Here is a 7,540-nt window from a genome sequence, read left to right as displayed (position 1 = left end):
GCCTGTCACAACACCAGCTGGTACACTGATATAGATAGGTTCCTAGAACACTCACCTAGTCGGGGAAGCCTGTACTACAAGGGGCCTGACCTCCAGAAGATAATTCCATTCTGGGGGGACACCTCTTGTACACAATGGAGTACTACTCAACCTTAAAAAAGAAGAGAAATTTATACTTTGCAACAGCATGGATGGAGAACATTATGCTAACTGAAATAAACCAGTCAGAGAAAGACAAATACCATATAATCTCACTTATGTGGAATCTAATGAACAAACTGAACTAACAAACAAAATAGAGACAGACTCCTAGATGGTGAGCGGGATGAAGGCTCTCAGGGCAGGTTTGGGGGAGTGGAGAGATTGAGCAAAAAGGAAAGAGAACTCAAGGACACAGACAGCAGTGTGGTGATGGGAAGAGGAGGGGCTGGAGGTGGAAGAGGGTATAAGGAAGCAATGGGAAAAATACAGTAAAAATGAGCTATTAAAGAAATAAAATAAATCCTTCTCTACTTTGATGTGGTAGGAAGTCTGAAAAATGTCACACTCAGATGTAAGTACAAGGCACTTAAAATATAAAATTGTGTAACTAAGTGGAAAATTACACAACCTTTGACACTTTTTGTCACTCCCGAGGCTGCCTGCCGGCGTGGACACGGACACGTGGTTTCGAGGGGCGCCTGCTGGAGGCCCACTGGAATGGCAGCCCCAGTCCCGGGAGGAAACGAACCACGTCTATAATGCTGGCCTTGCAGACTCAAGTCAGTGGTGGCAGACAATGTCACACGGTGGGAGAAAAACACAGAAGGATTCCATAATTGCAACAAATGTAGAAACCCCATCCTTCTGGTGTGCCTCTGGGTTCAAGAGAGATGTCTGAATGTTGTCGTTTGTATTACTTTGGTCGGTATGTCTGCTGTACATACTGCAGCTGAATAGTTGATGAGGACGCTTGTTTGGGTTGAACTGCTGCCACGGTGGAACCATAGCACTTAATTCGCTCTTCTCTCAGTCAGATTATTTATTTAATCACATGAACTTCTAACCCATCGCCATTAAGAGTACTAAACAATCTTAAATGTGGTAGGAAGACTGTTTCATGAGCACGGATGGTGTTGGTCATGAGTCAACGCTTCCCAAAGTGCTGGGGATGTTTTAGGCTAATTTTTTAAAAGGAGAGAACGAATGGCGAGTAAATATGCTATATTTTGCTCACCCCCTCACTATAGTCTGTCTTACATGGGCAAATATTTAACAATTGGTCTGCAAAATATCCTCTACATGAATAGATATTTTAAAGTGATTTTTTTCTGTTTTTCAGTTGCAGTTTACGTTCAGTGTTATTTACATTAGCTCCAGGTGTGCAGCCGAGTGGTGAGACAATCACACTCTACAAAGTGTTCCCCCTGATGTTCCCAGTGCCCACCTGGCACCGTGTGGGGTCGTTACAACCTTGTGGACTGTATTTCCTACGCTCTGCATCACGGTCCGATGACTATTTTGTGACCACCACTTCGCACTGCTCAGTCCCTTCACCCCTCTCACCTCGTCTCCCTCCCCCACCCCTCTGGGGACCACCAGTGCACACTCTGTTTCTATGAGTCTGTTTGTGTTCTGTTTGTTCATTTATGTTGCTCTTTAGATACTAAATATAAGTGAAATCATACAGTATGTGTCTTCTTATGACTGCCTTGTTTCACTCAGCGTAACACCCTCTAGGTTCACCCACACTGTCACAACTGGTAAGGGTTCACTCTTGTTTTATGGCTGAATAACATTCCATGGTACGTACGTACCAAACTTGTTTGAAATATTTTTCTGTGTATTACAACCACGAAGAATTTATAACAAGCAAGTTCATTGGTTTTTGTGTTTGTATTAAGATGGTAGAAATAATCACAAACCAAATATATGATGTGTTTCCAGGTGCTTTAGTGACACAAATTTGACCTCAAACACTCAACTCTGCAAAGTTCTCATCAGGCAAATATGACAGATGCTATAAAGAGGGCCAAAGTTTGAAAGGACGTAATTGTCTGCCTTCATAATAAAGATAATGATAGTAGATCCTACTGAGTACTTACCAGGGACAAGGCCCCGTGCTAGGCATTTTGAAAAACAGGACTAATTTACTCTTCTAAGAAAAGTAACGTAAGCAGCATAATGTCCCCCATTTTACCAGAAGAGGATACTGAAGCACAGAGAGGTCGATTAGCTTCTCCAAACCCAGTGTGATGAGTGGCGCAGGAGCGGTTTGCCACTGGGCAGCCCAAGGCCCGTGACCGCAGTGACTCGGCAGCAGAGCCGAGGCTGCTCGTAATTTCTGAGATTGAGTCTGAGTTTTTGTCTTCTTTGTATGAAGGACGTTTCTTTAAAACATGATGGCTTTTAATTTTAAAAATACTTTTCATTTTTACTATGTTGTATTATAGCTTTGTATTGAAAAGTAGAAAAGGTGATAAATCAACTTCTATTACTGTAGAAGTTGATTCATTTTTACTCCTTTATAGGAAGGCAGTAAGATAGTGTTTGGACTACACAGGGTAGGGAAGCATATGTGTGTGGTATAAATGGAATAAATCTTGATAATACTATTTAAATCTCTTTTGATTCAGCTCTGCAAAAGAAGATATTCCTTACGACATTGAACAAGAGAAAGAAGTTTGATGACATGTTTAAGACCATCTTAAACTGAGTTTACAGCTCTGTGTTTCAGACCTTTAGAGAAAAAGTATTTCAGATCAGGATGACAAATGGGTCTTTTCAGTCCTCAATTTTTTCTGTTACTGCCTCTCATAGGCTCTTTATTAGGACAATATTTCTAGACTGAAGATAAAAAAAAAACCAGAGACCTGGTAATATTTTTATCCATTTTTATCTGCTTCAGATACTTAGAAAAATTTTGTTAGCTGAGAGTTTCAAAAATTACCAGAATTACCGCTGTGTGATTATAAAAATGTATTCTGTGACATTTTCAAATCAACCCGATCTGCTTTCTTCATGTTCCATTTAGTTCTTGACATTTCAAGATAAACATTTAGCAGTTGTCAATCTTTCAAAGCCGGTGATGTTCAGCATGGTGTTTACTCTCATAACGTCTACACTACTGGGCAACAAAAGATAAACCGAAAGACAGAGGGACAGCTGTCAAACAGCCACCCTTTAAAAAGGGTGAGGGACCCTCAGCTGAGACCTTCGACCTCAGTGGTGTTTACATCACAGAATCCATTTAACCAAAAGGTAGACGTGGGTATGTAAAGATTAGGTGACAAAGATGTTTCTTCTCTTCTGTGATGTGAAACAGCAATTGGTAATGCCACCTAATGTGTGTTGGTCTGAAAACACGTTTCTTTAAAATATGAATATTTTAGACAGGATACAGTACATAAAATGTTTTTGTATAGTTAGGTCAAGCTGAGGAATTATGTGAGTTTGGTAGCAGTAAAATGTTCAAGTATTCATTGGTTTAATAATTTTTGTAACCACATAAAAAATATAAACCTCTTCCTGCTTCTTATTTGTGCTATCTGGAGATAAATGTGCTGATAATTCTCGTGCAGCTCTAACACGTTTGCGACGGGACCCGTAGTGCGATGCAGACCCTGCAAGGCACTGAAGCAAGTATTCACTTCTCACACTTGAGGTCACAGATTTTTGCAAGTCAAAAATGTTGAGCCTGCCAAAAACAGCATGCCGCACACTACCAAATAAAAGAACACTGTTATTCTTACAAGGAAAGGTTTGACAAGACAGGAAATAGGCAGGGTCAGAGAAGTTTACTTAATTCTGAGACTTATTTAACCATCCTGAAGCCAAAATACAATGACAGTTAAAAAAATAAACAAATAGCTGTTACACAAAACAAACCCCTTGGATACATGGTCTCTACTGGAACTGATGATTAGATTTTTAGCAAATACAGGAAGTGGATAACTCCAGGGAAGCTTCACAGAACTTCTAGCCATCTTCCCCATTTACTTTTGTCACTGAGATGATGTGGATTAAAACAGTTTTAATTTTGTGAGTAGAAATATGAATATTAAAAAATTAGCCTTAAAATGTTACAAAATAATTTCAATAAGGGAAAATCCTTTGAAAATTCACATTCTCCTAAGAATGGAAAGAAAGAAAAAAGAAAATGGAAGATAGGAAAAAATCTAGCTGTTCATTACAATTTTCCAATTTTTGTTTAAACACAGCAGGAGGGCAAAGCTGCTGGCTTCTCTTCATCCTCGCACAGGCCAGGAGGTATTGTGCAAAGCCCACAGCCAGCCCAACTGTACTTAAAGTTATAATGACTGTTCTCCTATAATGGCTTTTGTCTGCTTTCACTCAAATATTACTGCATCTTGTTTTCTGTCAGTTTGGACCCTGTGGGGCCACAGATTCATAATTACAGATAAACCTTTTTTTTCTTTTTCTTTTTTTTTTAAAGAAGCATGTGTACCACCTTTACAAAAAAAGCAAACATCAAGTGACATCTAGTGGATGTCTGGATATTATTTTCTAAGGTCTCTAAATAGCAATAGTCTCAGCAGTATATTATCATAATACTGTTTATCATTTTTGTTCTTGGTGTCTGCCTTTTCTTAAGACAGAGAGACAGATTATCAGATAGGAAAGTTGTCATTTTCTTTTCTCAAAGAAAAAACTCTCTTGCCACTGCATATGAGTAACAATTCTCAAGATACAACATTCTGGAAATAGCTCACCTGTAACCCATGCTACAAGTGTGCCCAGACAAAGGGGCAGGCGTGGCGTATTCACCATGGGATGTGTTTGGCCCATCATCAGCTGTGTCAGTGGTTCTCACGAGATGACATGTCAAGTGTTTCTTTATCTATAATCTTAAAGAGAATCATTAATTTGCCAAATCTGTACTTAGGCCAACTGTTGCTCCTACTTTCTATTGTTTCGGGGTTTGTTTTGGATTTTGTTTTTCCCTTGAGAAAGCTGGGGGAGAATTATGCAAGTGTCTAGGTCCACTTGCCATAACTTTTGGTCACATTCACTGGTTCACCGCAGGGTATTACAGAAAAGCAACTTTCCCAGGGCTACCCAGACAGCAGCCGAAAACTTAATTGGGAGTGTGATTAACAGCCCCGCTCCAGTGACTCCATGTGTCTGGGAGGCTTCGTGGGGAACTGATGCCTCACACTGATGTCTAGAGACTACATTTGTGAAGGGGACTGAAAGGGAAATTATTGACTGAAAACTGAAAAATGGTATTTAAATTTAGTATTTTCTTTCTTTCAAGGAAAGGAAACTGGGAATATGCAACTGTAACCCAGATGGTATCTGTCTGGCTATCCCCAGGTTGTCTGGTCTCTTAGAGTTACTCTTCATCTCAGTAACACACACACACACAGCCCTGCACACAGCCCTCCTCTGACTGCCTGTCAAAAACTAGCATCCCTTCCCCTCCACTCCCCGAATCATAACGAGAATTCATGGGAGTACCGTGCATTCTTAATCTCAGCTTATAGTACATCAGGCTTGTTGTGATGTACATAGAACTGTCTTGTTCTTGACTCACTTTGGCCAGAATGCAGACTTTGTAGCTTTTAGAAGGTCTCCTCCAGCCCTGGCAGTAAGGCTCGTCCCATGGGCCTAAAGGTCTCAGGTTCAATTCTCCATCAGGGCACATGCCCAGGTTGCAGGTTTGATCTCCGATTGAGGAGCATAGGAGAAGGCAACCAACTGATGCTTCTCTCCCTGTCTAAAAGCAGCAGGGAAAAAGTGCTCTTGGGTGAGCATTAAAAATGAAAAAAATGCCTCCTCCAAAGACCACAGACACTATAACACGGGGTGTAGAGGCAACCTTACTGAGGTTGGGCAACAGGAGGGAAGCAACATCGCAGAAGGCTCAGCAAACGGATTAGAGTGTAATCTGCGCACTGATGCTATGTCTTGGATTTGCTCAGAAACAATTCATTGTGGGAATAATGCTCAGCCACAGGAAGATGAAATATTGCCATTTGCAACAACTTGGGTGGACCTTAAGGATGTTATGCTAAGGGAAATAAATGAAGAGGAAAAGGACAAAAACCATACGATTTCTCTAGTATGTGGAATATAAAACAAAAAGTAATAAACAAACGGACAAAACAAAACCTGACTCAAATTCAGACACCAAAGGAGAAGGGGGGGTGGGAGGGTGAGTTGGGTAAAGGGGGTCAAATGTGTGGTAACAGAGGAATACTGGACTTTGAATGGTGAGCATGCAACAGAGTGTACAGATACTGACTCACAATGCTGCACACCTAAATTTCACATAATGTCATTAACCAATGTTACCTCAGTAAATTTAATTTTTGAAATGAAAAAAGTAATTCACTGGGGGTTGGGGGTGGGGGCACAGGTGTGGATATAGAAGAAACAAAACCAGCTGTGAGTCGATTCAGGGTTGAATGTGGGTGATGAAGTGCTTGGGGTTCACCATACTATGTCTTTTACTTGTATACGTGATTGAAATTTGCATGACAGACACTTAAAAGAATGAGTTGCTTGGTGATCCCGGTGCAGGAAATTTCTCACTGGCTTCCATCCCTTTTCCGATTAGGCTCCTACCACATTTGGGGACCTCCTCCCACAACTTCTGGGCTTCCCCGCCTCCCTTCCTCCTCGGGCTGCCCCAGCAAGCCCTGGGCTCTGGGACCCACTCTAGCACCTGTGCAGCCCATCAGGAAGGTTTGCTAACTCCCTAAAAATAAAGAAATCAGTTTTCATGCTAAAAGGATTTCTGCCCCAGTTGACAAAAAGACCCTGTTCGGGTACAGGCAACACAACTAGCATAGATAGCATTTTAGAAGGTTAGTTCTGTTCCTCTCCCTGTTTGTATTCTAATTAAAGTTCTGACAGTTGATGCTAACAAAGGTTGACACAGAGAATTATAACAGGACAAAGCAGTTTAAAAGGTGATGTTCTAGGCCTATAAATAAGTCTTGGGGAGAAAGCATAAGTCAAATGTGGCAAATGGTGATTATTTTGCATTCTAAACAAAAGATGTGCAGTGTAGACATTGTGTCATACGTAAGGAAAACTATCTTTTAAAATAGACCACGGAACTTTCTGTCAGCTACTCAGCTATCCCGCAGTAGCCTAGCCTAAGCAGCTAACACAGCCAGCTCAGTCAGTCTGAACCCCCACTGCCCACCCCCACCACATGAATTTCAGTGAGCCAGGAGAGAGAGGGGCAAGGGCATGCAGCCCAATGCGGTTAACCATCCCTTCTCCTTTCTTAGTCAGCGTTGACTGGCAACTACTCCTTTAACTTAATTTCCTCTGCTTTAGCCTGGAAAATACAGGCTTTGCTCAGCACAGCTCTGAAGTCAGCTGCTGTTCGTGTTCACCACCACTACCACCATCCCCCACCGCCAGCCCCCCACCAAAGGTGTGCTTTTGAACAGAGGAAGTGATGTAAGGAAAAATAATCTGTCACTTCAAAATACCTGTGGGGGTAGACTATGGGAGTTCACTCTGGATTATGCTAATATTGCAGAGGTGGAAACTGCCCTTTTAACCGTTCCAGGAGGGAGGA

This window comes from Phyllostomus discolor, chromosome 1, assembly GCF_004126475.2.
Source record: "Phyllostomus discolor isolate MPI-MPIP mPhyDis1 chromosome 1, mPhyDis1.pri.v3, whole genome shotgun sequence".
In the NCBI taxonomy this organism is placed as follows: domain Eukaryota; kingdom Metazoa; phylum Chordata; class Mammalia; order Chiroptera; family Phyllostomidae; genus Phyllostomus; species Phyllostomus discolor.
Note: the sequence above shows the minus strand (reverse complement) of the source record.